Genomic DNA, 15,868 nt, shown 5'->3' with positions numbered 1-15,868 from the left:
TTTTGATTCTTCTATATTCGTTTTGATTGTATCAGCCGTTGCAATCTGTGCATAATGATTTTATATCATGCAATTCACAAAAAAGAGCCTAAAAATATTAATATACATATAAATGCGAAATAAAAATTCTGCTTAGGAAATAATGTTCTAAGAGAGAAATTTTTTAATCATGACTTTAACATGGGAGAAAATACATGATTGAAAGATTTTAATGTCTGTTTGTGACAAAGATACTTCAAACACGATTTGAACTAGATAGATGGCATTTGGTATATGATCTCCACACAAAATTTTTAAATTTCTACCAAATTTTGAACAAAATCTATTCAGAAGTCTGTCTGTGAGGCCGTTCGAAAATAATTTAACATGATAACTACAAAGCGAAGAGAACTATATGAATAAAATTCGGTGCACAGATTTAACATCTTATTGTAGACATCTAAGAAATTTTGAGCCGAATCCTACAAGAGGTTGAACATCTGTTGGTCTGTACTTTAAGAAACATGTAAACACGATAGCTCCAAAACGCAGAGACTAAAATATATGAAATTTGGTGTGCGATTTTATGCCTGCAATCGTAGTTTTGTGTCAAATGTTGGTTTTGATTGCATGGTTAAAACCCATTTAAAGTACAAATTCACCTTTATAAGAGAGTATGCGAGAAAATTTTGGGAAGACTACACTTGATAATGTTTATCTTTAAAATTCTCATTGGTTTTGAAATTGTATAAATTTCTTTATAAAAAAATTCTCCAAACAAAGCAAGATAATTATAACGATGTATGACTGATATCGAGAGGGAAAATGTCAGGCCGTCTATTTATCTTTGCAGGATGTATTTATATATTTATAGTTGAAAAATTTAAGAAAATATTTTTTTTACTTGAAATCAAACTTATAATTAACCAATTTAAAGAAAAATAACTTCGATACAGTAGTAATAAGATAACTTTGAAAAGTAAGATCACGCAAAACGTTCGCCCATTCAACTTTTCCCTCTGCACTCCACACAATTTTAACATAAACTATTCAGAACAGAAGTCGGCATAAAATATCGTCCATTGATACCTTACTTATTTCTGCAGAATTTGTTTTTAAAAAAGACATCTTGGCAACAGAGTTAGCATATGAAATTTTTAGTTTCATGGTTTTGAAATGATATTGAATTATAAGGATTCTCTTGGGTATCTCTTTTTGGGGTGAATCCTTAAAAGCGATTTTGTTGGAACGTTGCATTGCTTTTTTGAACTGGTTGCTGATTTTTGCCCACTTATGCTTTATCCATTACTAAAAAGATGGTGATCCTTTGCATGGTAGCTATGATTTAATAATCCTCTTTGCACGTCATTTGCGGGATCAAAAGATGATCCCTAAAAAGAATATATTTGTTTTAGCATGATTTTTACTTTCTCGTATGCGGTAAAAAGAAGTATTGGAATAGTTAAAAAATTTCAGCTCGAGATTTTTACAAATTTTTACATTTCAAAATTCCCTTCCAAAAAACTTTCACATTATGTCTCTCTGTAAACAAGATAAATCAAAAATGCTTTGAGCTAGACGATTGAAATTTGGTACATGGAATTAGGGTCAAATTTGTAAATTTCTGTTTAATTTTAAAGGAAATTCATTCTCAAGAAGTTTGACTGCATAGCTATTTGAACACAAGTGAATTCGATAGCTATAAAACGCCAGGTTGATAAAATTTAATGCATATATTTAACATCTAGAGTATAGACACTTTTCAAATTTTCAACCATACATATCAAGCTGTTGATTATCTATCTATATGTGCTTTGACATGCATGTAAATGTAGTAAGTCATAAATGCAATGACTGAAATCAATGCAATTCGATACGTCATTTGGTGACAGCAACTGTAGTTTCGTGTCTGATTTCAGAGTCAATTGGCCTTTATCAATGGGCCCAAAATACATATTTTCATGATAGAGTCAGTAAAAGTGCTAGATTCAAGCCGTAGATCGATATTTCTTAACTTTCTTTCACCAATGTCATACGAGGTATACCTGGCTTAATTTAAGGTCCTCAATTTTATAAGGAAGGAGAGAAATAAAAAATTCATTGGAGAGTATATAACAAATCTTCGTCGAGATCAATTTCGCTAATTTTGAAACGATCACATGTATGCAGTTCTTCATGATAGCTGTTGCAGTTCCAATTTCCCAACTTTAGAATTTACACATCACCTTATTTTCTTTCCGATTCCCCGAAAATTCCTTAGTATCATATTTTAAATTAAATTTCTATTAATCGTTGAGTAGAAAATGAACCCTACTTTTACTAGCACAAACAAAATAATAAGTGTGGAAAAATTTCACTGATTTAATTAGACATCAAATGCTTTTCTACCCGATTCTAAACTCAATTCAATTCAATTCCAAGAGTGCAAAACTTTTTTCAATTATTTCAATAGAATTGAAATGAAAAAAATATTCTGTCTTTTACAGCAGTTAGTTCATCAATTACGAGTAACGGAATGAAAAACAAATAAAAATCCTTATTTCGGGAGCAGTAAAAGAAACCTTGTTGTAAGGAAAATATTAATCATCCGAACTCTACCATTAATTATCCACTCAAATGCTATCATCAGAATTCTTTAGGATGGACATGACACACAACGCAAACGCTTTCTACTTTGACATCTTGAAGTGTTGGAAGGTCGAAGATGTCTGGTTGCTTCTGTTTAAAGAACTTTTTTTTTTATTTACATATTGGCAATACATATGTTCTTAATCTTTCTCAAAGTTTCCAGATGTCACCCATCAAACCACGCTGTCACGAAAACAAAGTGCGATCTCCCTTTATTTATTTATTTTTTCTTCTTCTTTTACCTGGCTGTAAGTTTCAGTAGTTGTTTCTGTTTGAACTTTAAATTATAAAAGACATGTCAAAAACAATTTAGAGAATTCATGCATTAATTTCTTCGAGATTTCTAAGAATTAAAAAATGGAAATAAAAATTAATTTTATATGCAGGCTTTTATTTGTATACTAAAATTTAAAATTATCTGTGAAGGGCTGATAAAAATATCCTTAAAAAAATTAGGAATTTATACTGTATTCAATATAAATTTGGTTTTTAATTTTAAAGTTTTATATATTTCTTTCGCTTGGCATAAATTGTGACTTCATTTTTTTTTTATTAATTGCAGCACCTCGCATTTTACGATTTTGGTTTTGACTTTCAAATTTTTGATGAAAAGTTTATTTTGTTTGTGCTGAATATTAGTATTATCATGTCTTTTTGAAATTATTATTGTTAGTATTATTTTATTTCCTCCTTTTGGATCATTCATATATTTATTAATTCATTATTACTATTATTATAGAATCTTGCAGCCATTTCTCCCTAAGTTCATTGCCAAATAATGAGTCCCATATTAAAATTATATTGCATTAAACGATTAATTTATTATTAAATTTTGTAAGCATTAAAACAGCGCGTTGTAAGTGGAAATATGTAATTTTATAGAATTTTAGACCTCTAGCACATCAAGAAGTGAAAGCTTAGCTTGTTTAGTTATATTAACGTCCCGTTTAAAGCAACACTAGGGCTATTTTGGGACGGACTTCGTAATTTTGAGCCGCTGTCGGATGTCGAGGACGATATCTGAGCTGACACCCCCCTCTCCATACTTCCACACCAGCGGCAAAACGTTTGGCCCCGACGGATTTAACGTACACCAGACCCGTTTACATGACGGTTCTTCGGGGGAATCGGGTCTCGAACCTGAAATTCTCCGGTTCCGAAGCCGAGACCTTATCACCAAGCCACGGCGACTCCAAGAAGCGATGGAAAAAATCGACTACAGAATCCATTGTTTGTAAACGTCAATTTAAAGAAAGGAAATAAATAAATAAATAAGTTTAAGAAATAAAGTGGAAGATTATGCAACATTGTTATAACGCATGCAAATAAAATACTTATTGCAATGCATGTAACAAAATCCCTAGTTGAATTTACTACCGATTTAGAATAAAACAAAACAAATTCATTATTTAAACTGCAACAGAAAAGAAAAAAAATGTAAAGATTTTCAGCTTGATTTAATGTAAAAAACAGCATTTTGTTCTAAGTAATTTTTTTTTTTTTTTTTTTTTTTTTTTTACATTTCAGTTCAAGTGAAAAGAATAAGTGACCCGTATCTAAAAGTCTAAGAAACAATGTTATTTTTATCCCACATTACATCATAAAAAGAAAAATTTTATTTAATTCTTCCGTAATCTAAAATTTGTTACTATGTATGTGCATTTTCTGAATTTTTCTGTTAACTGACTTTTTTTTCTTTTTATGGAATGAAGCAAAACAAAGAGTTTTTGTTATTATTATTTTGCCTTCACAATCCGTAACGATAAATTACACTCACGTGATTACCAATCTTTGAAATTTATTAAGTACTTTTTATTTGTTCCTTAGCAATGCTGCATGACAGCATAATATAAGTCAATGAGTAGTTGGAACTCATTGTATTTGTGTAATGGGTTTTATCATGTGATTGTAATTCCACAAGAACCGATATCATGAAGAATATCTAATTAATTCTTTACAAAGAACTAATTCTAAAAATAATTTAATAATTTATTGGATATGTATTGGAGTATATCGCAAACTGAATAAATGATTCAACCTTTAAAAGGTTTATGAATTCTTAATCTTTATTTATAATAAAGATGAATGTGTGTTTACGTTTGCTCGAGAACGCGCGTGTGCTTTATTGCTCTGTAGGCCAAATTGTTTAAACTAAAGCTGTCAAACTTGACACAAGTACACTGTGGAAGGAGGGAACGTGCTTCTTGGAACTTTTTTTTAAAATTTGGATCGAAAATAAACAAAATGTTGAAATTTTTCCTTGATAAGTTACGAAACATTATGGTATGAAAATAATGTTTACATCAACTTAAAATTGAAAAGATTATCTTTTAAATGATGCCGATTTTTTTTATCATATACATACCTTTATTATTTCTTTTTGTGACAATTTTTAGTAACAATATTTTAAGCATATTTCCCTACAAGAATCGGACGAATTTTCAACTAATATTAAATATACCATAAAAATAATATTAAAAAAAAACGAACGAATTCTAGAAAAGATCAAAGTTGTTAATAAAAGTCACAACGATATTTTGTCGTTTTTATTTTACAGTTCCAGTTCCTATCCTGTTCTTTATTCAAATCATTATTGGCAGAATAGATTTCCTGAAATCAAGCTATGTATTTACTTAAATCTCTGAAGAATCTGTAAAAGATTTAAATTCATATTTAAAATGCTATTAACATTAAGAATAACGCCGAATTTTAAGTTCTTTTTGGTTCGAAATTCGAATATATTTTTTAAATGTATCAATTTTTTGATGAATTTTTGAGGGAACTGGCCTAAAATAAGGGAAACGCATAGTAAAATGAAAAGAAGGGCGTAAGGCTTCTAAGTATAAATTATATATCTATAAAAATTTGAAAGAAAAAATAATCTTGCTAAAGGAGCTATTAAGACTGAGTTACATAAAGTATTCAATTAAAAATTTTAGTGCCCATTAAACCTAGTAATCCAACTAGTCGCAAAAAATGGTTAGTGTTATATAAAATTGTTATCCACGATAATATGATTGAACTTACTCGTAAGCCTTTAATGTTAATGTTTGAATGAATACACAAAAGAGTTTTAAAAATTTCAATTCACTCTTTAAAATTTTTAAATAAATTTGTAGCATTTCTATTGTAAAGGTATAATCTCCAAATATATCATTACTATAGAAATTTCAGCAAATTGCATTTTATTTTTTCTGATCTAAATTTATTATGATAACGAATTTTATATTTTCCAATACTTTTTGAAGATTATTACATGAAATCTAGAATTTTTAACCAACAAAGCAGTTTTAAGTAATTAAATTTTTTTCTGTTAAAAAAGAAATCAGAGACAACAATACTCATGTCACTAAAAACTGTCTTTTTCTTTGTTTTAGTGTTTGTTTCTGGGAAAAAAATATTAATAGCTTTCCAAAATAAGGCAAGAATTCTAATTTGTAGTAAAAAGGAACTTCCAAAAGGAATGTGGAAACTTAAGAGAACTTATTTTATTATTTATGCAAATATTTTTATAAATATTGAAAAGGTACTTTAATTTTTAAAAAACATTTAAAAACTATGCTTGCGTTACTTTTAGAGAAAATATTTTCTTGCTTTTGTTGTGTTTTTAATTCTAAACAGTTAAAACATTATGCAACTGAAACCACGAATAAATCTGAAATAGACTTTCATAGATTTTAAATAAGACTTTATACCTCTGCAAAAAAAAAAAAAAAAAACCCGTAATACAGTGCCTCATGCGATTGATCTCAGACCTTTGACAAAATGAGATTTTAACCAATCTACCTAACTTATATTTGTTGGGTGACTCAAAAATTCTCTTACTTTTGTTGCGATTTCTCTTCTTCGTACTTGATTTAAGTGAGCAATTCCGATAAATAAACTAACTCACTGAATAATAACTTGTTGATTCAGGTTATAAAGAATGAATATCAGATACATAGTTTTAGGAATTCCAAAATATTTTCATTAAAGAAATATACACCATTTGAAAAAACACCGCCTTGTACTCAGAAGTTTAAAAAAAACATTTTCCATTTAAAAAGCTAGAAAATTAACAGACCACTCAACAAGAATTAATATTTTACAGATTGTCTGATGAGATTGCACACATGACGCTCATGGAGTTAAAATTTCAATAAAAGATTTAACCAAATACTCATTCAGAAACTTAATAATAGATGATGAATGTAAAATGAGCATATTTAAAATTACAGACGCCCAATGACTGCAGAATGCAGAAATGCATCTACGAATGCTGTGAGGGGAAAGTTGCTCTCGCCATCATTAATAATACTTATAGATGATGGGTGAATTAGAAGCGGAAATGACCTTGTCCTCCTTTAGCAAGGTTATTCAACCGAAGCAGACACCACCCTTCGTCCTATGAATAAATTGAAGAAAAAGATAAAATTTAAAGAGAGAAAGATTTCTGCCTATGATCACTTCTTTATCGTTTTTGTCTTTTCTTTTTTAGAAATGAACATGTTTGATTTTCTTGCATTTTCCTTTTGAAGGGCACAGCTGTTTGTTTATATGCAGAAATAGCTGTGGAACGTCTCCTTTGCCTTGTTTACATTGTTGTTAAAATTTTGCTCGAATGATTTCCAAGTCTTTATGTGGATGTTAACTGATCAAAGGAACAACGAATTCTAGAAAATGTTATAACTCGTCTCAAAAGTAGGATCGTTTTTATATCAATTATTTATAAAGAAAATATTAATCATGGGCGTTTCGGAACGATGTCAATTAACAAAATGCTATTGCAAAAGAACGAAAGATTTTGAAAGTTATATAATGTGAATTGTTATTAGAATTGACTTAATTTTCTTGCATCTATTGATTTTGAAGTTAAGAACTATAATGCATTTTTTTTAATCATTTGCGAAAAAAAAAAAAAAAAACGTAAGAAATCAACGTATTAAGTACGAAATCGATTTCATAAATTCCGAAAGGAATTTAAAATACTCTTTCATATTTTTCTAATAAGGCTTTCTAGGAAATGGCGCATTTAGCCCCACGGAATGCATATGAAGAAGAAAAAGGAGCAAACATAAAAATTGCAAAATAAAGTTAGTTAAATGAGTTTCTTTGATCTGCCACGTAAATAAAATAATTAGGAATAAGCTCCTTTGGCTGATCATAAAATCTTTTCTAAAAAATTTGTATATTCTATAATTTAATTATTGCAGTGATACATTTAATTTGTTGTTACGGTATTTTTTACGAATATAGTTCTTTAAAGTATTAATAAAAATAATATCCTTTTTATTAAATATGCTTATAAAATGATAGAACTTGCTATCTATGTCAAATTTTAAAAAAAAGATAATTTTTCAGATGTATTATAGAGGGTATAAAAATAGGAAGATAGAAAGGAAGAAGAAAGATAGGCATTTTCAGCTTTTTCAGTTCTACCAGGGGTACATCAGAAAAATCGTACTATTCTGTTTTGCTGCAGAATAGTATAAAAAAAAATTGCTATTCCATAATTCTTTGTAATAAGAATATTCTTATATAGGAAATTTTACAATTATAAATTATTCTTTTTATATGTATAAAAGATAATCTGAAACGATTTGTGACGGACTAATATTAAAGTTTAAACATACATACACGCATATGTGTATATGCTTGGTATTATTCTTTTTAAAAATCTATCCAGTTTTTCAACATTAATACAGTTAGAATTGCAAAATCTTATTGCGTTTTAAAATCATAAACTAAAAATAACAGACAATATACATTTTTAATTATTATTTTTATTCACATGGGTATTTAGTACTTGGTGAAATAGCAAGCGCATTTATTTCTGTCCTATTTCCTATTTACTATTAAATATAGTTTTAAAAAAGTTATCGCAATCAGTGGAAAACATCTTGGTATCAAAAATACAATAATTGATAATGCATCATTGAATAAACAATATGCTGAAATCTAAGATGGCATAAGAATAATTCAAGTTATAGATTCCGAAGTTACCAGGAAATCGCTAAAATTAGAAAAAGAAACAAAGCCGTATGAGTCCATGTAATCAAATGTGATACGGTTGAGATAATGCATTTGGAATCTCGAAATGTAAATGCATTAAAAATATAAACCAAGAATAGCATCTAAGATGTTATTGCAAGTTTTATTTATTTTTGTACATAAAATGGGTTTATTTTTTCAGTAGTTGTCAGGGGGATTTGTCATAGGTCGACAGAGGGGGACACCTCAGATAATATATATTATTATACATTAATTGATTATTAATGCGTTTTGAAACTTATATTTTTATGCTAGGATTTTATAGTATTCCTAAGTTATTTTAATAATAAAATTTCCTTACTTTTAAGTGATTAAATATAGTCATTTCATTACTGCATTACTTAAATATGCAGAATGCTATTATCGCAATATGATAATGCTAAAATGAAGTTCCCCATATTCACCACTGCTAATTTACTGAAAGTAACTATTTTAAAACAAATATTGTGTTGTTTATTTATTGGACGAATATTAAATATGAACAAATAATAAAACAAAATATTAGGAAAAAGGGATAATAATTCATACATTACTTCTTTTTTGGCTTATTAATCTAAATAGAGCTAACTTATTTCTATCTTCGTTAATCAAATTGAAAAAGAGCTAGATGGATAGAATTTGATACATAGTTTAGAGGTCTAAAATATAAGTTCTTATCAAATTTTGAACCAAATCGAAATTGAAAGTGAAATTAAAATGTGTGCCGGCCTGTTCTATGTATGCCTGTTCTATGTATCTACAGGCCTGTTCTTCCGTATGCATGTAAATGCAATAACTCAATCACACAACTGTCTAAGTAAATAAAATTTCGTATGTATTAGGGAGATCACAATTGTAATTCTATATCGACATTTGATTTTAATCGGTAAAGAAAGGGTTCCTGGCTAAAATAAGAAGATAAGTAAGAAGACACACACAAAAAAATTGATAGTTCGTAACTAATGTTTGCCAATACCACGCAATTAATATACAAGTATCAGTTTTCTTTACTATACTATGAAGCACTTAACTTTTATGTGTGAAAATAAAAATCTGAGCCCTTGAGATTCATGTCCCAGCCCCTGCCCGGGCACAAAATTTTATGCGATTTGGGAGAATGGATATTTTATTTACTATAGAGTATGCGAGTAATTTTGGAGAGACTATTCCCGCTGGTTTATATATTTTTTCCTTACACATTTAGTCTTAAAAAGTCTCTCGTGTCGATACAATATTAGTATAAAATGACAAAACTTTAAAAAACTTTACTAAAATAATAATAATATTTTTTAATAAAGTTATATAAATTATTCAATTACTTCCTCTTGTTCTTTCCCTTTGCAGTTAGTTCAAATCAGTGTTGAAATTGGCAAAGTATTCATAGTATACTCTATATTTAATTTAATGAGCATGTATTTCAGGCTAAAGAATGATATATGGTATATTTCTTGCGAGTTTTCTTGCGATATTAAACGTAAATGAATGTTTTACATCAATTCAAAATCACTGTTATTGATTATGCGGTACTTAAAGACAGTATGAAAAGTTTTGCGGCCGTCCTAGCTTAGGGGTAGCGCGTCTTCCCCATGACCTGGGCATCCTGTGTTCGAGTCCCGATTCGGGCATGGTTGTTCTTCATCTGTTCTGTCTGCGAGATGTCTGAATGTGCCCCCCTGTAAAAAGGGGCCGCGCAAGTGAATGTGATGCGTGAGTAGCTAAGACGTGCTCTTGGTCCTAGTTGGCGCTACTAAAAAAGAAGCGACGCAAACTCGGTTTAAAACCGCTGATTTCGTCAGCGAGATTGTCCATGGCAAGTGCCGTTAGAAACAACAATGAAAGTTTTATTTTTTATTTTAGACTAATATTGTCATGGTTATGGCATAATTGATAAAATGAAATTAATGTGATTATTCGTTCGATCTGTTCTCTTCATGCTTTTAAAACAATTTTTATTTTAACTTCTAATTTTGATTTTTAATTTTAATATTTTTAGGACACTTTTTATTTTAAGAATATGGCATACGAAAGTAGTTTGACCAATTTTCTATTTTTTCCCCAATAAATTCATTTTAATTGAATTTATTTCCACTGAGTAAAACATTTAATGTTAAAAAGAAGCGCAACTTCATTATTTTTATGAAGACACTTGTTTATTTCTGTTTGAAATAATTCGAATGAAAATCTTCCCCAAAATGCCGTTCGAAATTCAAGTGATCAGAAAATTTGAAACCATCATCGATAGCGTACTGTAATGGGTTAAAATAAAAATTTGAATGAAAAAGGTCTTAAATTTTGAAAGAAGTTAGAATCAGGTACCTCAAGCAATAGTGGCTTTATGTTTCTAAATCGAGGTTTATGAAATGACTCGTGATTCAAATTAGCAAAATAAATGTTCCGAGAAAAACTCTTTAAATAGTTCTGAAGCGTTGCTGATGATAATTTCAAACTTTTCTTAGACTTTTTGGAAGGATTTTTGTACTCGAATAAAGTACAAGAATCTTTTGGATTCTTAATGTTCTTCCTCATGAAAAACAATATAAGTCCTATCAAACTAAACAGTACATTATATTCCTTTAATTCAGTAACTTTATAAAAAAGGAAAAAGAATGCGATATCAAAATTAGAATAATATCCAAGGCGATAGCATAGACATACAGATTTTATCATTCACATGGAAGATTATTTGACTCATTAAACTCGGAGCTCTTTTGTAGTAGCTGTTTATTTTACTTTCTGCGCTAGTGTAATCCCTTTTTAAACAAAAAGAGCAGTCAACCTTAACGAATTTAAGTGTTCTTGACTAAAGTAATTGATGCGCCATTAAAACCTCAAAAAGGAATTTATTTTTCTATGATCTAATAAAAATACCTTTTAAAAATAATTCGGGAGCAAAAAATACACCTTTTTCACTGCTTAAATTAGACCTTGCAATTTTGTCAACAAGCGTTTTTTCAAAATACGATTTTTTCGTTCTCCATCGTATATGCGATTGATTTCAGGAATTATATAATAAATATAAAAAAAAATATTCATACATTAGTTATCTAGATATTTTTGGACTAATATAACATCGATATGACACTACAAAGTCGATAGTTGTCTACGTACAGTTCTAATCATACTTTTATTTTAAATATATTTGAAATTACGATTAAATAAATTTTTCTGTTCAAAACTTAACTAAAACAGAATAAGAAATATTCGTGTTTCTGGTCTATTGCCCAATTAACCTATTGGATGGATGAAATAATCTTGAGTGAATGTTTAAACTGACGTTGAAACTGCCATGTGGCCGTATTATTCCCAACTTTCTTAATAAAACCCAACACTCTGAAATCATTTTAGACATTATAAACAGGGTTTTTTTTAACTTCCAGACGAAACGAAAATAAAAAGTCCATTAATTAGAATCAATATCGGAAGAGATACATTATACTAGCATTAAAAAAATCACTTTCCAAAAATGGATAAAAGCACATCAGTCATACAAAATGTATTTGCATATTAATTGCTTGAAATACCAAATTTTGTCTGAAAGGATAGGGACAAAATTTATTAAAGGAGGAATGATTGGAACTGATAAGAATAGTCTATTATGAATTATTTAGTGTGTTGTGAATAAGCAGGTCCAGAAAAATCCTTGAAATTCGACAGCGGGAACACTTTTATACAAGTTTACAAACACTAAGCGGAAACTCTAGATCTATTTCCCTTTCTGTCAGCAATTTCAATTAACTTAGTATCTTTTATATTTAAAAATAATACAAACCGCCCACATCGTTTGAGATCTTCACAGAAAAGAAAATTACACAGCTTGTCAACCTTTAACATAAACCTCTCAACTCTCCTTTTTGTTTGTCTGTCATTGAAATTGGGAGAAGTGTGCAAGTATCGCTGGCGCTCTTGACTCCATGCTCCAACGCCCCAAAGAACGCCGTATCCTTGTCAGCTATTTGCAAGAAATGCTAACTAAGTTCACAAAATGATTGTTTGGGCTTTGAAATACCGAAAGGTGTTGCTGGCCGTGCGTAAAAATTGGTTTCATTCGACTTGAATTGAGGTTAGAGTGATAATGTATTCTATTATAAAAAATGAATTCATTATTTATACATCTTTTAGTTAAATGGCTTCCAGATCCGGAGATATGAATAAGATGTTTGATGCTTTGACTGACATATGGTATAGCATGACCACGTATTTCAGTCAAATGCCTGACTTCTAAATAGAGATTTGCAGTAATTTTGTGGAAAAAGTATTGCGCATTGAATATGCAGTGTGAATTGAGTATGCTTTGCCGAGTTTCAATTGAGAAAAAGACAGTTTAATAATATTTGCATAGAAAAAAAGAAACCGATCTTCTATTGCTCATTTTAACACTATAATATACGATTCCTGATGCAGTTATGCATGAATTGCAAGATTTTAAATGATAAAGGAGAGTCCTTTTTTTTTAGTGTTAATAAATAGATAAGATGCCCAAATAGATGTTCTAAAGACAATAGTCATGATGTAAGAATTATTTTAAATATTTTCTATTTATATTCAGCACACAGTTTTCAAGGTTCACATTTAATTCCAATCTTCAGTTGCGGTTATAAAGTTTTTCTTGCATAAATCATCAACTCATAATTCATCTTCCCTAATTTCTGCCGTCTTAAAGTAATTATGACGATTAAAAATCAAAATGCTCAAAAATCAAAATTAAATTGACCTTATTAGATGTCAGAACGATTAGTTTCACGCATTTATAGATGATGTAATGCGAAGTCATATGCGGTTAGACCTCAATAAGCTACTATTTTGCGTTTGGACTTACTATGACGTTTTTAAAGGAATAAGCAGGATTTATTAAATATTAATTCAATCGATTAACATATTTTTAAATTACACATTAAACGATATGAGATAAAAAAATAAAGTTATTTACACAAATTGCTTTTTTTTAAATTATTTTTATATTCATAACTTTCCGTAAAGTCTAATTTTTCTAGAAAAACAAAGCATTAAAAAGTTTGCAATTTTTAATTTGATTTTATTGCACATTACTTTTCTTTTTGAAAAACAATTTGGAAAGATGTTATATATTATTTGTAAGCAATTGATTCTTTAGAAATATGCCATAAAGAAACTTTAAAAAAATCCTCTTTATATTGGTATAAAATTTATTTTTTCCAGTACTTACAAATAGTTACTGAATGAAATTTATTGAACGTATTTATTCCATTCTAAAGTATATTTTTAATAGAGTTATTTATTTTTAAAATGTATATTTATGCTTATAAATCAATTCATTCCAAATTATTGATTCTAAAATCCAACGCATTTATTCCTTTTAATTTTATGTATTTTTTCGGTCGTTTCTAATCAGCGGAAAAAATTACAAGGTAAAGAAAATTACAAAATGATTAATAATTATTAATTTGCATAAACCTTCTAATTCATAACCAGTTATAAAATATTATACATTATATGCTAAAATATTAGGGAATTGAGGCATCGAATTATTATTTAGTATGATATAAGAATGTGAAAAAAGTTATGATAATAATGATATCTGATTTGTTACTTTCTCTTTATCAGAGTAAACGGAGATCAATTAAATTTTGTTTAATAAAGTAATTATTTAAAATCCATTATTTAATTAAAAGTATCATAGTTTTTAAAGAAAGAGGTACATTTTATCACAGATTTTTCTCATTCTATATTTTTCAGTGTGTAATATTTTTGACTGAAATTCCAATGCTTTGGCAGATAATCAATTTTTTTAAAAAAATTAACGAAGAGTCATTCTAAATCAATATGATCAGAAAATTTTTGGGATGAAATCATTTTTAAATTAATCGAATAACATTAAGATTCTATTAAATATTTTACATAAAGGACTTGATAAAATCACGAACCAAAAAAAACCCCCAACAAATAAACGCAACTGAATAAAAAGATATTTATTGTATTAAACAAATGGATAAATTTATATGTTTCTAAAAGATGTTGAATCGTAAAGAAATCAATAAAGGTGTTTAGAAGTGCACAATTGACTAAAAAACAGTGGACAACAAGAAAAACAGAAAGTAATATGAATTAGATAGTAGTTACTTTTTTTTTTCAGTTTAGTCTGAATAACAGGTTAAGCTTATTGTACATATAGTCAATTTATTATACTTATGGTGAAAGTTTCTGTAAAATATATTTCAGGTGGTTAAAGAAATAATTAATATAGCCTGTTCTATTAAAAGAATATATAGAAAAAATTTATAGATAAGGAGTTGTAACATATTCACTACGCAAAGCATGTCGCGACGCTCTTCGTTACCATTCATGGAGACGCCCAGTAGGTACAGAAAGCGCGAGAAGGAGCTCACACTTCTCCACGTTACAAAGATGAATCAGCTGGAATGGACACCGCAAAACTGTCATACACACTCTCCAAAAAAGGTGAATTTTTTACATAAGTTTTCCCCCAACCGATTGAAACCAAAATTTGTTAAATTTTCTAACTGCTACAGCAACCACAAAATAACATAGCACATTTGTTATATTTAAGTGATATCGTGTTTGAGTTATCGCATTTTCAAGCATCTGAAAATACAGACCTACAAACAATCAACCGCTTGTTGGAGTTAGCTCAAAATTTGATAAGTGTCTACAAAATCGATGTTAAATCTATGTACCGAATTTTATCCTCTAGTTCGTTTCATTTTGTAGCTTTCATGTGAAATTATATTTGAATAGCCAGAGACTTCCTCTAAATGGATATTACACAGAATTGGATCGAAATCGACTAATTTGCTGTAAAGATAGTATACCAAATCTTATCCATCTACCTCATAGCGTTTTTGAATTATCTTTGTCATAGGTACACAGACTTTTTCCAAAAATGTGTTTTTCGAACTCAGGGAGATCTAAACAAGAATGTTAAAAGGTCTGTTTTTTGACGATTCCATTACGTACCCTGTACTAAGTATATAAGAAAGTAAAAAAGGATAATCCGAATGAAATGTTACTAGTTACAATGTCAATAGTGTCGGTCGCAGCAGTGAACTTGCTGAAGCTGTTTGCTCGGCCTTCAAGATATGTGTCTAAATTCAGGGCGTTGCATTTATATCCACTTATTTTTAGGTCAAATACCGAATCACCGAAATAGGAAAGTGGACCTTTCTTTTGAAAGAATTTACAACATATGTCAATAAAAATTTTAATAGAAATGAGAATGAACAAAATGAGGGGAATTATTGAAGCGAAGTTTGCAGAT

At 29.0% G+C, this 15,868-nt stretch overlaps 1 protein-coding gene across 3 annotated transcripts in view; it reads right to left on the bottom strand.

The window, feature by feature from the left end:
* The window catches only part of LOC129989274 (A disintegrin and metalloproteinase with thrombospondin motifs like), a 103,852-nt gene that overhangs the window by 51,290 nt on the left and 36,694 nt on the right, over window positions 1–15,868 (bottom strand). The gene's annotated exons all lie outside the window — the stretch shown is intronic.

The sequence above is a fragment of the Argiope bruennichi genome, chromosome 10, assembly GCF_947563725.1.
Source record: "Argiope bruennichi chromosome 10, qqArgBrue1.1, whole genome shotgun sequence".
NCBI classification, from domain to species: Eukaryota; Metazoa; Arthropoda; class Arachnida; order Araneae; family Araneidae; genus Argiope; species Argiope bruennichi.
Note: the sequence above shows the minus strand (reverse complement) of the source record. Positions and strands in the feature narration are given on the sequence as shown.